Genomic DNA, 18,305 nt, shown 5'->3' with positions numbered 1-18,305 from the left:
TTCGACTGCCCAGCTGCGGCGGCCTTCCCCACCCCCTCTCCAGTCTCTGTTGGCGTGCAGATCCATTCAGCACCCATCCCACCTATCCCCTCTCTCACACACCCCCCCATCTCCCATCACCCCCCATCATCAAAGACCCCCCCTCCCTACCTCCCTCCAACCCCGCCCCTCCCCCCCTACAATCACGGCAGACCAAGTCAGAGCTGGACTGAAGAGACTTAATCCCAGAAAGGCGGATGGGATGGGATGACAAACTCATCAGACTGAACCTGTTAATGATAGGGGAATTAATCAATTAAAAAAACGATGTATCTAAATAGGCAACACAAGGCAGATAAGAGGCATGTATTGTGGAAATCATGTCAACTAAGTGAAAATGTTTAGCTTACATTCATTTGCTTGGTGAGGGAGGACTGCACTTTTGTCTTGAATTCGATGACTCTGGGCCAGTCTCCTTCTGTGCGCATGAGATGGATACTAATGAGGCCGAAGGTGACGGGATAAGTGTTCGAGATGGAGACGTCTTTCTCTGCAGACATAACCGTGGTGGCACTTTAAGTGCTGACAGCACAGGCTGTGTGTCCTCCATCAGCTGCCAGTACTCCTCCTTCAACTCCAGGATCCTGGCATCTTGAAGCTTGGTCATGGTTCGGTCCGACAGGACAGCAACAACAGCCCACCGCTGCTCCACCAGCCGATCAAACATCTCGCACACAGAGTTCCACCGTGTTTTACACGACTGGATAAGCTGGTGAGTTGCGAGGCCCATTTGCCCGTTTCTTTTGCAGCGCTTTGGTTGCTGTAGTGCTGTGATTAAAGTGGCTAACGGATTAACTAGCCGCTGATATTTATCCGATGCAGATACAGTGCAAATCCGTCATTTATGGCCAACTGGAGGGTGTGTGCAAAGTAGGCAACGGAAATCCAGAGCACTCTGGTGGGACTGTTGGCAGCAATGATATTAGCCGCGTTGTCATGGACGCATGCAATAACTCGGCCTTCAAGTCCCCACTGCTCTACAGCTTCATTCATTTTCTCAGCGAGGAGGTCAGCCGTATGTGAGCAGGATCGCTGAGTTCAATTGCCAGTCATCACTGATGTAGTGGCAGGTGATGGTGAGGTAGCTCTCAGCTGTTAAAGCGGTCCAGCAGTCTGTGGTTAGAGCAACTCTCTCAGCTGTGCTCAACTTTTTTAACAGCTCCTGCTTCAGTTCTTCGTAGTGAGTTTCTACCAGTCTGGTGACGGTACGTCATGACGGAATGTGATATGCTGGTTCAATTAAATTAATCAGGTCTCGAAAACCTTTGCCCTCAAAAATACTTAAGGGCAGCATATCCATCTCAATCAATTTACAAATCCCTTGGGTAATTTTCTCCACTCGTTGTGCATTGTAGCTCCTCCGTGCTAACACTGAGTTGATGGTTGGTTGAGAGCAGGATGCACTGACGTTAACCAGGGTCGGATGCACATTGTTCAAGTGGTACATCATTGGAGTCGTGGACGTGTTGTACTTATACACTGCTTCGCAGTGTTTACAGTGAACTTCGTTATTTTTTCATTCAAAATGGTCCCACGCCACACTTCGCTGTGACCTCTTCGTGATTAATTTTGAAATCTACGGAAACTCGCAGGTAGATGAGTATACCGTTTTCTTAGTCAAATATCGCAGTGAAATTCATTGCATTGCTTCAAGACTCACACTACGCAGCACAACCTTTATATAATACCAAAGTTTGATCGATAAAAAATTCACGTGATGGGCCCAATTCTTAACGATCAATTATCGATCATCGATTAATCATGCCCAACCCTAGTGACAACAGTACAACTGGTTTGTAATTACTGTAGGCATATGATATTTTATAAATGATTTTATACTGCTCACAATGGTATAAGATTCTCTGCAGTGGAATACTGTAAAATATCAAAAAGCTGGTATTTGAGCAGCTGGTAGACTGTCAGTGTGAAAAATCTGTGTAGGCAATGTTTATTGATACCTCAGTGAGAAAGTTATGTATTGACCACTGTTTTTTGCTTTTATGTTTTTGGTACTGTGTACGTGTGCATTTCAAAAAATATATGTTCTTTATTCAGTGATGTGGGAAACATTTGGTACTTGCCAGGCGAGGTTAAAAGTGCACTCACTGCTTTGTTTAAGCACATTTTACATCCAGTCTTATAATATTTGTGCATCATTTTAGAACTATCAGAATATCCTTACTAAAACATATTAGGGATGTGTATGAGCCCATTTGGTCAGGGTCGACTAATTTGTGGGTATAACTGACGACCAATTGAATATTCACTGCATGCCGACATTCACAAGTTATAAATAGACATCCCCCTACTGGCTGAAATTGAAAATTGCTCTCCAGTAGCTGTTAATGAAGCCTTCATATTAGACAACGCAGCTCAACTTTTCAATTAAAAAAAAAAGACCACTGCACAAAGGTCTACTTTAGACCCCACAAACGACTATTAGATTATTCGCTTTTATGACACATCCCTAAAAAAATATATACACGTATACATACATTTAAATTGCATTTAGAAATACACTGCAAAACCCATACATACGGGGCAAAGGGATGTGTTCTTTCACATGAGAAACTCAATGAAAGCCTGTCCTGAGTATGAAACACTGATCCTCTGTAGGCTTGAAGATAGAGCACATACAGGCTAAATATACACTGGCTTCCATTGTTCATTTGCAACCAATATACCAAGAAGTATAGCTTTAATATTAAAGTTCAGAACTGCAGTAAATTTGTGTGTGTTGAATAATCCATCAGTGTTTATTTCAAACATCACTCTTTCAGCATGTAACAAAATAAATACATATCAACACACATAACAAAAGCACCAATGATGTTCACTGATATACATTACTTGTCTCTGTACAAGCTCATTTTAACAATACAGTGAAATAAATGTAAACTACTGTCTGCTCAGAGGGACAGAAATAACATCCCACTTTTCCAAAAATACAAAAGTACAGTGCAACGACAGTTTTCTGAAAAAAATCTGAAACTAACGTCAATGTTCTAGTCATTTTCACATCAGGATCTTCATTAGCAAAATCACACATTCACATGCTGTAGGCATGAAAGGTGAGACACTGACGAAGACTGTTATATGTTGTTGAAGACCTTTAGTTATGATTATTCTGTCACATTCTATTTGGACTGTAAGGCAAAGGAAAGATGATTATTAATAAAAAAGAGTGAAAACATGCAGAAATACATTATATACATTAACTTATTTATGCTTTTCATCTCTTTTTCTAACATGCTCTCCTCATTCCTCACATTGTCGTGGACATTAAATCCACCTTGTATTTATCATGAACCAGCTGTTTCTAACTCCAACAGCTAAGAATAGAGTGTTTGAAATATTCAGTATTTGAGCTCATAAGCCCTTACAAACAGGCACACATATGCCTCATGGCTAAACTAAATCAGCCCATCTGTCTTGTGTACAGTGGGTTTCAAGCCATTTATGCTTTTGTTTAGATTTTAAAAACACTACCTGCTGCTACCTGGGTGGGAGGAAATGAGAAAACACACAGTCACCACACGCACATAAGAATACTGAACAGAGACTGGATGTGGTGAAAAACGGATGCACATAAAAACTCAACAAATGATGAGTCAAATATTTCTCTCAAGCCAGTTTTGGTTTGACAATTAACTAATAACCTCTCAAAATCATTGCAGCGATGTTGCTGGGTGGCCACTAAACAGACAGCTGATTTATTGCACCTTTGACCGCTTCATTTAATTTCCCAGAGGGCTATAAAAACTGATTGCTATTCATTTATTCATGTCATGAGGGGAGCTCATAATACGACTAAATACAACACTTCTTTCTGTTAAGGAATTGCATGCTCTGATGAAAATGACATTTTGCACCATACAATGTTCTGAATTTCAGATTCAGCTGACAGATGTATTCCTATAGAGCAGAGTGGGAGAATGTGAAATAAAACAAAGGCATTAGTACTCTGCACACTGATTTATAGATAAAAGTGGGAACAGCTGTGGAAAAAGACAGATTTAGTAAGTCTTGACCACAAGCCTTTACAGCCTTAACAGCCCACAATATCTAAGTGCTGAACAGAACAAATCACCATCTGACTTGCTCTTCATTGATCTTTACTAGTCGCGAGGCTTAAAAATGTTCACCTAAGGGTGGTGCTTTAGAAAATATGTGAATGTGTGTGTGAATGTTAGCTACCTCTGATGAGCAGGTTGGCATCCTGCGTGGCTGCTCCTGTCATCAGTGTATCAATGTGTGTGTGAATGTGACATGCAGTGTAAAAAGAGCTTTGAGTGGTGGGAAAACTAGAAAAGTGCTATATAGTGAGACCCACTATCTTTTGTTCTGTCCACATTATGATGATATAAGAGAGTTAATGTTCCTACAAATGGCTCCATCCTGAAATATTTTGGTGTTCTGATGAGCAGAAAAATGTAATGTCTACTTAATTTTGATGGATTAAAGATGCAAGTTTTGTGGCAAAAGCCTGGAAAAGAAGGCAAGATGGACTGTTCAATTCATATTTTGTCTGATTTTTAAAAATTATTATTATTAATTTTATTATTATTTAATGTTTCTGCTTTTCGTATCTCTATTGATTATCTATGCTGGATAATGGTCTGATTATGAAGGAAGCTTCTGTTGCCCTATTTAATTATTTAATCTTGTTGGTCTTTGTCGTTGTTATTTGAAAAGGTGTACACTACTTTAACCCTGGCATGGATGAATTTGTGGTGTCTTGTAAGCCCATGTGGGCTGGACATATTCATATGCATAATGCATGACATGATAATAAAAATCTCAGGCAATCAATCAGTCATATAAGCACATATATGAGTACCATTTGTTGGGAATATGATAAAGAATGTCTCATTTGACCATATCACTTTTTCCCACATCTCTGTAGACCAGTGCTTATGGTTTTGCACCACTGAACTCTCACATGTGCATTCATCTTTGTAATGAGGGGTTTATGCACAGCTACCCTGTTATAATATCCCTCTCTGTGTAATTGTCGACGGACTGTTCTTGCTGACACAGTCTGTCTGATCCCATCCTACATTCATATTCTCAGTCATCTAATGTACACTGTCGACCACAGTTTCCCACCCTATTTACTGATGTCTTTCTCATAGATCTATATGGAGATGTCACTTGTGTCATTGTTCCTATTCAAACAGCAGCCAGTTGAGCAAACTTCTGCATCCATGCCCCAACAATCAACTCTGTTTCAAAGTCACTTTTCTTGTTGCCATCATGATATGAAATCTGAATCAACTGGGCCTGCTCATTATTTATATACATGCCACAGAGCATGATTTGATGTTAGTTGCTTAATTGAACCATGGAGTGCACCTGTGTGGAAACATCTGCATTTATTGTGTGTGTGTGTGTGTGTGTGGTCTGTCATAAGCTACTTTTAGGGACAAATTTGAAACTGGTCCAATTGGGGACATAAGCCATGTCCCCATTTGGGGTAGAAGCTGATTTTTGGGTCAGTGGTTAAGGTTAGTTTAGGTTATGGTTAGGTTTAGGTTTAGGTTTTGTGACTCACGAAGACAAATTCCAAATGATGTAATGCACATTTGTGAAGTTGAATTGTTATATTGGCATGCATATGTGACAGGGCTAAATACATTTTTATGTAGTGTAGTGTAAAATGAACTATAATGCTTAATTTTGAATGCATTTAGCCAGATTAAGGGCTGATTTTAAGTCCTTTATCTTAGAATATATATACTTATATAATTCTTACAGCCATCAGTGGCAGGAATATGTGCTTTGAATCTGAAATCTCTAATTTTACAGATTACTAATCTGTAAAAGTACTAATCATAATATATACAGAGCTCCAACCTACCTGCAACATGTCCGTAATTCCACCTTTGGTTGTTATGCAGGGAGGGACTAGCTAGTGAGAAGATTACATGTCTCTGTGGAAACAAAGTGAATCAATCAAAATCATCTATCTATCTATCTATCTATCTATCTATCTATCTATCTATCTATCTATCTATCTATCTATCTATCTATCTATCTATCTATCTATCTATCTATCTATCTATCTATCTATCTATCTATCTATATGTATGCATGTATATAAATATATATGTGTGTGTGTGTATATATCATTTTTTGCCGAATTTTTGTTTTATGATAAATCACACAAGGGAAATTTGATGAAATACAAATTTGGGGTACAGAAATGAGCTAAAGGGTACAGTTCATCAGCAACAGAAGAGGAGACGAGAAAATGTAAATACTACTTTTTCTTTTCTTTTTTTTTGCTCTTGGAACACTAACTTACTAAAAAGTATTGTCACCTGCTGATTGGTTGTGACACTTTGTCACTTTCATGTGTCATCATACATTTGAATGATGTTGTTTGACAGTTGTGAAGGCCCTGCAGATACTTATTCACATCATATTTTAAAAATATGATTAAAGAACAAAATCAGCACCCACACAGAGTACTGAGCTTTTGAAAGAGCCTTCACTCCTACAGTGCAGTTTGTATGCACTGGCTAACAGACACGTCATGCCAATTTCATCTATAAGCATGTTCAAACCATGAACATCCTCCACTGGTGCTCTCTCAGGTTCTGCTTACATCATGGGATCTGCAGAGCCAGAGTCTGTTCTGTTACTGATAAAAATACATACCACAAATGCTGCGTTATCAAAGCAGGGATGCAAAGCTGACAATCTGTTCCACTGCACTGCCAATAGGCAGAGAGGAAATAAAACACCAGGCGGCACAGACACACACACACACACACACACATTCACACACAGGGCACTTTAGCATTCCACCTGCGCAAAGACTCAAAAAGGCATGTGATAATTAAATGAAATCAGCGAGTTGAGGATTACACATGCAGCATTCAGCCACTGTACATTCAATGTAGTCACAAAGAGCTTTGCACAGGGTGAGAGGTATGTCAGCTCTTACTGTATCTGCTCTGCCAGCTGCAGCTTCACATTGCAGTAAACACACAGTGTGACCACTTCATATCTGGTTTTGCTGTGGTACAATGTGACAGGAAAGTGGAGGGAGTTCTGTACAGTTGCACAGTTGGATGAAAAGAGATAATGCATGTGTGAAGTCGCTCATTCTGAAACACATATTACTCTTAACTTTCTGTTATTTTCTCCACTCTGGGAAAATGTGGCATCACCCACTGAGCAGACAGGTGCAGACTGGGACCGGGTTGCCAATAATAGAAGTCTATGTTCTGTGCGTTTAGAGGCTGAGAGACAGAGAATGAAAAGGATGGAAACCAATCTAAGCTGCCAGCATGTGTGCAGACCTCTTAAGCAATGATCACCACATTACCTTCAGTCAACAATTCAGCTGGCAGTAGTATATTCTGGGTAGAGGCCAGCCGTGGGAGAGAGAACAGAGGTGATAATGTGCAGATTGGAGTTTTAATTTTACAATTATGTCTGAGAGACAGAGCTGCTCTGGATGCAGAAATAAACACAATAGTTGAGTTAAATCTCAGTGGACAAAGACTGAAAGAGAAAAGAAAAACAGTTTTTAGGGTGTAATAAGTCAATTGCTGAACTCTGAAAGCAGAAGATGAAAAATAAATAGGGCCTGACCGATACTGGATTTTAGGGTTTGATATGGATACCAATATTATGGAGCAAAAAAATTGTGATATCGATATATTGGCCGATAATGTTACGTGTACAGAAAATATACATAAACACACATTTTTTGCAATGATCCTTGTATAACCTGACAATATAAACATTTCCCGATAATGTAATAGCTCACAATAATGTAATAAAAACAAATCTCATAACTCAATAAAAAAATGTAATAAAACCTGATAATGTAATAACTTCCTGATAAAGTGCATTTTCCAATAATGTTATTACAATATTGGGAAATTCTAACATTATAAGGTTCTACAAAAATAATGTTAACCCAATAATGTAATAACCTCCCGTTAATGTAATATGTTATTACATCATCGGTACAGAGATTGTTACATTATTGGGAAATGCACTATATTACATTATCAGGTTTTATAAAATGTGTACTGAGTTATGAAGGGTTTTATTACATTATTGGGAGTTATTACATTATCACTGAATGAAATGACAGTAAAGACAGCTGGGAATTCAATAATCATAATTAGCTATGAGTAAAAAACAGGGAACAAAAAAAGATGCATATATTAAACTTGAATTATGAAAAAGGATCAAATATACATAATATTCTGCCTATATAACTTAAAAATAAAATTAAAAAAAATATCGGCACATATCGTACAATATATTCGCTCGATATATCTGTGATAGGTCAATATCGGCTGATAATATCAGCTGACTGATATATCTGTCGGGATGTAGAAAATAATCCTAATGAATCCTAATGATTGTGGTGAACCCCTTTTATCCCTGCATCACCAGTATAACTTAAAATGTAATATGCACACGGTCAGTCATTTCTGATCTGACACCATATCACACAGGACAACATGATTTGTCTGTGCCTTACAGAACACACCTTACTAATTATTGCTGCAAAAATAACACAGCTTAGACAGCTATGGTTAAGGTTTGATTCATGTTAGACACAAAAACAACCTGCTTAAAGGTAGAGAAATCGTGTAATTCCTATTAGTATTACGTCTATAACAGTCATAATTACTACAACTACTCTAAGGCTTTGTCAGTTGAATATTAACATGTCCAGTTGTTTCTCTTAGGAAGACAGTCTCGAACATGCAGATCTACAATTGAGAACTCCATTCACATAAGAAGACTGTGAGATGAATCTGAAAGTAAAGAAGAAACTTTGACACTAAATCCTGTAAAAAGCAGATTTCTATGAAATGTGTTTAACATATTAATTAAGACACCTTTAACAGGTTTGAACGTATTACAATGGTTGCTGTTGTTTTCCTGCCTCTTTGCACAATTGTCATGTTTTTTATGTTGTGAAGTGTTGGTGTATATTTTTTAATGTTTTCATGATATGGTGGACAATAGAGTCAATTCAATACAATTAAATTCAGATCATGTCAATTCAATTCGTTGCCACTCTTTTGATTTTAAGGACTGGAAGCAGAACATTAACAGCTCAGCAACAGCAGCAGGTTCAGTTCTCCATCAGTGTCACACACAATGCATTCAGGCACATTACTGAGTGTACTGAGTGTAGGTTGTCCATGTTTCAGCAGTGTTCAGAGCTTCAGCGTTCCACACGTAAATGGAATAAAATAGACTTTGGGTTGCAATGTTACAGATATAGTGTGAAAGAAACCCAATTGTTTATGCACACAGCTGTGCTGATTAAAATAGAAACATTCTGTTCTATCAAATGCACGTGAGAAAGATGAAGGGAAAACATGGCTGAAACGCCAAAAAATCATCATTATGTTGTTTTTTCATTCCAACGCTGTGTGTGTGTGTGTGTGTGTAATTAACAATGAAACTTTCTGATGCTGCTAGCACAACACTTTAGGCCCTGTTTTAATTGCGTATGCACAATGACAAGCACAGAATGGTATGTTTTGGGCACATGGACTGTGTGTGAGCACTGCAAGCGTACCTACTTCAGTTTATTTATATGCAGCAGTGTGAAGTGCAAAAGAGCAGAATATGGTGGAATATACTGTATAGATAGATAGATTTATTGTTAAACTTCATTTAGCATTCCTATCCCAGCAGTATGCATGAAAATAAATATATGTATGTATATAAATATATATGTATGTATAAGTGGAGGTTGGCATGGTTTGGGCAGTCAGCTCTAGGAAAGAGAGGCTGGGCAGAGCTCGCTCAGCAGGAGCAGCACCAGGTGAGTTTATTAGCTCAGCTGGGGTGAGTTCACTAATCAACCTCTCTTTGTGTCTGCAGTACTGGCTGGACTGGGACGAGCTGGACTGGGACGAGCTGGACTGGGACGAGCGGCACATGGAAAGTCAAGGACTCAAAGTTTAAGTTTGGTTTTTGAGTTTGCAGTTTGTGTGGTTGGTGGAGAGGACTGGGCACCAGGCAGCAGCACATAGGAGCTCCACCACAGTTTAGTTTTCTAATAAAAAGGTCTAAACGACATCTGCCTGTCTGTGGGGACAAACCCTGTATGGTAGCGATTCTGCTACAGTATATACTACAGATAAATAAATATATAGATATACACATATTAGAGTGCAGCAGTAGTGCCATATATATTGTGCTTAGTCCCAGGGTGTGTGTGTGTTGGTAGAAGTTGTGTGTCATCACTGGTTTAATGGCTCTGAAACAGCTGAGCCAACCATGACAACAGCTTAGCGAATAACCAATTGGCTTCTTCAGGAAATCATATTGTTGTCTTGAGGTGCAAAGCGGCAAGATGTGAGAACACATCACCATAAATCTGCGGCCAGAAGCATATTTTTTTCTTTTTTTCTTCTTTTACAGTTACACATCAGGAAAATATCAAACTGTCATACTGCTGCTTGCGCTTCATGAAAACACAGCTCTTTGAGTCTTTTCACAGTTAATAGCAATACCCCCATCCCCTCTTAATGTTGTATTGCACTTCTTGTCTTCCTCTTTGTCTTTTTCACCAGGCATCATTCTTTTCTTAGCCAGGAAAAGTGTGCTTGGCAGGCTCTACTCGATTTATCTCAACCAGTGAACCAGTTCATCACACCCAGTCCTGCCTGCTGAGCATCTCCGTCTCTGACAAATGATTGTAAAACTAAAAAGCTGATGATGACCAGAATCCATACAGTATAAAACTCACTCTATATATTTAGTCCATCATATGTTAAAGGAATACTGATCCAGTGGAAACCACACTGTGTACAGACTGTTGGCAGTTGTACAGGTTGAGAAAAAATGATGTCACATACTGTATCCTGTTATGCCCTGCGGTTGCTATTTTCAGCACTACCCTACAGTGCAGTTCTTAAAGCCTGGGGAGCAGCTCTGTCCTTCAGTCTGGATTAAGGAGGAGGGTGAGAAACGTTTTTTTAATACAAAATAGACTTTATTGTTTGAACGACAAGAGTCAGAGGCTCTCTGCGTCTACTCTCCTCTGAGTACTGTTTGCAGCTGGAGCCTGAGTTCAATGTTACTTCAATGTTATTGTGTCCCGTGATAAAGCCTGACGATGACAGAGGCTGGCAGAGCCTCGCATGTAGGGGGTTTGGTTAATGAGACACAAGAGACAAGGGGTCATGAGGATGGTGGGTTTCATTTGTTCCAGACCAACGCTGTGACAGTCATCGCCGAGAGCAGATCACCTCTACCACACAGCCAGTAGAATGAGTTGGCAGCCCTTAGTCACAGTGGGGCCAAAGACAGCAAAAAGAATATCATTCCTCTACAACTCATTCCATAACTGTTAAATTATATATTAGCACATGCAGGACAGCATGACATTATGAAGTCTTAGGAAAAAGAAAAACATTACAAAGCTTAGCTTCCTGTCCAGCAGGATATGGATCAGTGACAATGGTTGGCAAGATCAATCAAGAGCAATTAAAAAACATCAAACATCAAAAAACATCATTTGAAATGACATTTCTACATTTACATTTTAAAGCATTTTGTCAATATTGATCAGAACATATCCTAAAAGCAACCATTTTTTCTAAATAAGTTTTGACAAATGATTTAAAATGTGTTAATAAACATAGTGTTGCATTGCAAAAGTGGATTATATTGATTCCACATTTTAGTTCGTCATCAGATTTTTATGAAAAAATACTGGTTACACCAATTGACAGGGCTGCGTCACGCCATTGACCCAAATACAGCATGATTTCCACCATTTGCGCTTAGCACAGGGCCTCAAAAGCTTTACAAAAATACTTATTAAGTCTTATTTACTATTTTCATATGCATTTAATCTTTGTTGTAAATATGAGTTTGTAGGAAAATGAAGTAACAAAGAGGGTTTAGCAGTCTGAGTTAGACAAATCAAATTGGTATTTTCTTAAGTACCAGCTTTTTTAGTATGAAATTCCAGCTTTGCATATGGGACCATGGGATCAGTTCACAGTCAGTATTATTACCTGTATTTTATCAGGCAATCAAATCAATGAGATCAACTACATGGAGAGCTATTTTGGACACAGTCCATGACCAGGAGCCCTGCCCTTAAACAGGCCATATTATGCTTTTTGATGTTTTCAGTTATTTAATGCAGTTATGATGTTGGATATCTATGCTAAACATGGTCAAAAACATGTGTACATGTGTGGTGTTAACATCCTCCCTGCAAGTCAAAAGCCAGGGCTTCAACCTTGTTATTGTCCACTCTCATGTTTTGAATCAGATTTAGACTAGAACATGTATGGATGTATTTGAGAAGCTGAAATTGATCATTCATAGTTTGTTGACATAGCCTCCTAAGTGGGCAGAAGTCTTTAACGATTCAGTTCAGATCTCTAGTGTCCCACAAGAGGAAATTATGAAGAATAAAAACTTTGGGCATCAAAAAGGCCCGTGCTGGCTCTCCAAAGCCCACTTCAGTTATATCCTCGTGGCAGCGATCAGCAAACTTCCTGCTAGTTGTTGCTTACTGGTGTAAGTAGCCAGATTAAGGCAGTAGGGGTGAGTGCAGGACGGAGCAGCCAGCATGGTCAATCACAGAGACAAAAAGCATAGCTCAAGGTAATGTGTCAACCTTAATCACAGCAAAGCACAGGACAGCAGCAGCCAGCAGGAAAGAGAGCCAGAGAGCAGCAGAGGAAGCATGGGAGGTGGGAGGACGAGGACACAGTGTTAAAGAGGAGGAGAGGATGTGATGGAGACTGTGTTTGGAAAGCATCAAAACAGAGACATGACAGGAGGGGGAAAGTGATGAAAGGAGTTAAGATCAGAAATAGATATAAAGGGTAACCTGTGCTGTTATGCTGCTGCTGCCACCAACTGAATACTGCGTGTACTAAAAGCAGGAATATTGTTTCAGGGACAGGTGCGGCAGGGAATATACACAACATTTATGTTTTGTAATTCAATTGAATCATACAGACAATATTCACCAGACAAATATCAGTATTCAAATGCCTAATATGACCTGCTGTTCACATAACAAGACCTTTAGTGGTCCGGTGATTTATGAAATCTTGTCTGTCAGCTGCAAAGGAGGAAGTGGTGTGACATTCATGTAGAGACACAAAATTTAGGAAGGAGGTGGATAAAACAGGATGGACTGCTGGCTGTTTCCCATTTTCCTACAACAGTCAAACTATCCTTTACACCCCTCTACATGAAAGTCACATTGTTAAAACTAGTTGTAAATCATGATGTGTGTAGTATGGGAATATTAGGCAGCATAACCCTCCCTCAAAACAAATGCTCACGTGAATCTTTCTTCTAATTGTGATTTATTATTACTTGCAAGTATTGTGTGTGTGTATCCAAAGCTTGATATATCTTATTCCTCTGTGCCATAGACCTCCATTGTTGTCCAAGAACAATTAAAAACACTTCAGTGAGCTACACCACTGCACCGGGTGGCATGTCCCTTCACCCTGAGGACAGTGGTTACTGTTTAGAAATGGCTCCAAAGAGTAATAATATCACATTTTCACTCTCAGGAGAGAAGTTCTTTGTAGTGCAGACACCACTGTGCATATGTGGAAACACAGTTCCTCTTCACTTTGTGCTGAAGTTGTTTGAGAAATGTACAATGTAGTACATCTAGGTGGTGTAGTTGGTTTCAGTCATCCTTATTTTAAATGAACTTGATTATTTTAACTCACATTTAACCCTCCTGTTGTCTTCGAGTCAAGTAAGGAAGGGAGGAAAAAGGAACGATGGGAGGTAGGAAGGAAGGATAGAAAGGAGGGAGGAAGAAGGAAGGAAAGGAGGAAGAAGGAAAGAAAGGCGAGAGGAAGAAGGAAGGAAAGGAGGAAGAAGGAAGGAAAGGCGGGAGGAAGAAGGAATGAAGGGAGGAAAGGAAAGAAGGAAGGATGGAGGAAGAAGGAAGGAAAGGCGGGAGGAAGAAGGAAGAAAAGGCGGGAGGAAGGAAGGAAGGAAGGAAGGAATGAAGGGAGGAAAGGAAAGAAGGAAGGAAGGGAGGAAGGAAAGAAGGAAGGAAGGAAGGATGGAGGAAAGAAGGAAGGAAGGTAGGAGGGAGGGAGAAAGGAAAAGAGGGAGGGAGGAAGGAAGGAAAGAAGGAAGAGAGGAAGGTGCGGGCAGGAAAGAAAGAGAGAAGGAGGGAGGGAGGAAGGACAGACAAAAGAAAGGAAGGAAGGAAAGAAGGAACAGTCAAAACAGACGGGGTCAATTTGACCCGGGAGGACGACACAAAGGTTAAAGCACTACATCTTGTCATATAGGCAGTTTGTAACTTTGGCAGCTCCATTTTGTTCTGTAGGTTCTTTTTATTCAGTTTTTTTTCCAAACAGATGGAGCAATTTCAAGACCAAGAGTATCTTTCTTTCATTGTTTCTTTTATTCTTTACTTATATTAAAGGTAGAATCAGTCGTTCTGGGGATAGATTGTTAATTTTGTAATTCAACAACCAAATAACTACACCCCTCTATTGATGCTACACCAGAAATGTGGCGGAATCCAAAGCGGTAGAGTCACTAATATTCCTCTCACACATTATCACAAGCGTTAAAAAAAAAAAGAGCCTACAGTCCATCCACACACTCTGCCTCTCTGCAGCCTCTGCACTTTTCACTCAACACATCTTCAGAAGAAGTCGTTCTGTTTTCATACACAAGAATCTTTATTTGTTTGCAGCGCACACACAGAACAGACACTAGTGGACTGTGACGAGATATTCGCTGAATTTGCAAAAAGTTTACTGATCACTGACTCCGCCTTTAATGATACTTGCAAAAATCAACATAATGCATACAATATGTTAGGTTTGATATTATCTTTATTCAACGTCCACACAGAGCAGAGCAGAACTTTCAAGTGCATCTTGAAATTTATCAGGCTGCTGTTTCCAATTTGTTGGATGGAGACTGTTATATGCAGAATTTACCAGTTTGATCTGTGCATGATAATGACTATAAACAGTCATGCTTATGCAGGTACAGTGCGTGACCAGTAACCAAAATGTAATTAAATTAATCCAAAACATACAGTAATTATTAAATTAGGATTAAGTACATTTGCCTAGTTTTCATTTTCTATCAATCAGTAAAATGCTTGATATGGTATAACATGGTGGGGTGTTATAAAGGTGCGTTATTGCATTGCACGATTTACAACGTGACAACTGAACATGTGTGTATTGTGTTGGTTTATAGGTTTTTAGTGATTTGATGCTCCTTATTACTGTTGGACAGGACGGGTCTGTGGACGTGTTATTGGGTGTCTCCATTACACCACTGTTACCACTTTCATTAGCCCATGTGGGACTTTTTGCCTCAGGCTTCACTGAATGCCCAACAACATTCAGATAGATTTGTGGTCATGCTGCCCGGGGGCCGTCTGAAATGAACCGATAGAGGGGGGGTTTGCACAAATGCCCACAAAAACATAGTTGTGGTCAATTTTTATTCAGTTAATAACCAGAAGTGTTGCTTTGTGGTTTTTTTATCCCAACGAACTATTCTGTATTTCTACGAAAAAAATTTGTTTTTCAGCAAGACGTTCTGTCAGCACATAACTACCCCTGAAACCACAAATTACACACACAAAATACAGTGATAATCACTCAGTGAGCTGAGATGTTGGCTGTCAGCTTTTTCTCTTCGGACAGATCAAAGGCAGCTGTTTTTCCCTTGCTTACAATCTATATGCTAAGCTAAGCTAATCACACAGACATGACATTGAAATGATCTCATTCTCAAGCCTTACATACTGTTCATATTCAGGCAAAATTAGTCTCTATATATCATTTTTTGTATATTCTGGGTCACATGAGGATACATCGTCAGATTTCTGGCTAAAAGTAACGTTTTTAAATGTTTTTTCTTCTTCTCTCAAATGTAAAAGATGTGTCAAATGAGTCTCTGAACATCATGTAAGGGTTAAAAAGAACGCAGAAAGAAGTGTATTATTATTTACATTTACATACATATGGAGGCCCATGAGCCAATTTAATGAATGTTTCTGTGAGTCCAAGTAGCAGCCCAGTACATCTGATACAGACCAAGTGTGTGCTGATAAATCACTCAATGCATATAGTTAGTACTCTCTGCTGGAAGCTTTCCATCTTCAGATGTTAAATAGGCTCCAGCCATCACTTTTTAAATTTGCACAGTTCACTGCACAACTCTGGAACATCTCTCATCACAGCTCTCTACAGTCTATACTGCAATCTGTTTACAGCTGGAAAACTCAGTAGAGAAATCTCAAACACCAAAATAACTATTCAGAATTTTTTTTGCTGCACCACATTTGTCCTCCCCATTCATTCAACATTCAACAGTTTATGTTTATTATTGTTGGGGCGCTGTAGTATTGTGCTTTGGAACTTAGTGCTTCATAGTGGTGAAGTTATTTCCCTTTGGCGTCAGCACTATGTTCCCTCAGTTTGATGTTCCCTTTGCATAGTGTGCTTTGGGGTCCCTTGAAGGTTGGGGTTAGAGGGTTAGGGTCAGACAGCGACGAAAACATTACATTACATACGGAGGCACTGATCCGGGGGAACACAAACACACTGTCCCTCTCTCCTCGCAGTCAATTTAAAGGGTTAGTAATGCAAATGACTAAAAACCTCCATGCAGTTCCTGTCATGTTCGTTCTCTGCATTTTCAGATATCTGTTCATATCCAGTAATAGTACAGTATATCCACTTATGGCACTAATACATCCAGACTGATTAAATTCATTTTTTCACTAAATCCCTGCCTAGTGCAGCTTAAAACAATCAACAGTGAAATTAAAGAGCAAGGAAGAAAGTGCCGGAGGGACATTAAGACAATTTGACTCACAGTACGAACCCAAAGGAGGAAATGAAATACAATCTAGACATCAAAGTGCTACTGTATGGGGACAAATAGTTCTTGCACATCAATATTTCATCATCAATTTCATCTTTCTCCCCCCCACCCTTTTATGTTTCCTTTTAGTGGTTGAACATAAGAAGCTAAATGAGCACAGAGTGCAGAATGGGAACCCAACAAAACCATTTAAATTCCAAGAAATTCTTTTCACTGCAGTCTTAATAGTGTTTTCCTGCAGTTTAGCTCAGCATGCATGCAGGAAGACAGCAAAGTATCACACAGGAAGCTGCTTGCTTTCCTCCCAAGAGGGTTTTAATTCAACCAAAAAGAAGTGCACATGAAACCATTTAGAACTTACTACAGCTGTTTTCTTCTGTCATGCACTGTAAGCATGCAAGCATTACATTACATTACATGCTATTTCTTTTCTGTGGTTTTATTACTGGAATCAAAACCTTAATGGTTTACTGATAGAGATGTTTAAGTGAAGTAGATCTTTTCAGAATTTGAACTTTGGTTAATTTTGCCAGCTATTTTTTAATGAGTCTTAACGACCGTCCACACTAAACAATGATAACTATAACAATAACTATAACTATCACAATGTAAGCATCCACACAAGGAACTATAACATCTTGTAAACAGCGGTGCCAAGCACGTGCTGTGCATTCCAGCTGTGTTGGCAGCTAATGAACATTTCTATTGATGACCTGTTACTGCTGTATGTTGTACAGACAAAGAAAAAGAAAACCAGAAAGTTATTTCAGACACTAGTTGCTGTGATGTTTCAGTATTTACAGACCAAACTGCACTGATCTACAGCAGCACATGTTGAAGCACAATGTGTAAAACTGCACCACCAGCAACACACGTTGTGAGCACAGACCTGAAACCTAAAACTGCTGCCCGAGTCAATGCTTCAGTTTTAATGCACCACTCCACTGACTTAACTTGCCTCACTTAAAATTGTAGCATACGGGTGAAAAAGTGGTGTAATGTATTTGGAAGCAGCTAAAAATAAAATAAAAAAACATAATTCAGAAAAGTAAGGCACATTTTGCTGGCTATGATTGTACCTCGCTTTGATTTTATTCATAGTTGACGTAGGCTATTAAACTAAGTCAATATTAATTCAGTTTCTATTTCAACATGTAGTAATTTAAACCCCCAACAGAAAGCTGCTTAACACATATGTCCTCTCATCTAATATCCTGCTTACTAGATTAACATTTTACACTATTTTAACAATTTTATTTAACACAATTTTACATATTATACATATTGGAGTCATTGATTATAAGACTAACATGTGACGATGTGTACATGAATATTAAATAAAATACTTAATAAGAAGGCAGATATGGCCGGACAATGTTAAGAAATGATTGAGTGTA

This window comes from Scomber scombrus, chromosome 16 (assembly GCF_963691925.1).
Source record: "Scomber scombrus chromosome 16, fScoSco1.1, whole genome shotgun sequence".
Classification (NCBI taxonomy): Eukaryota; Metazoa; Chordata; class Actinopteri; order Scombriformes; family Scombridae; genus Scomber; species Scomber scombrus.
This window is presented reverse-complemented; position numbering follows the sequence as displayed.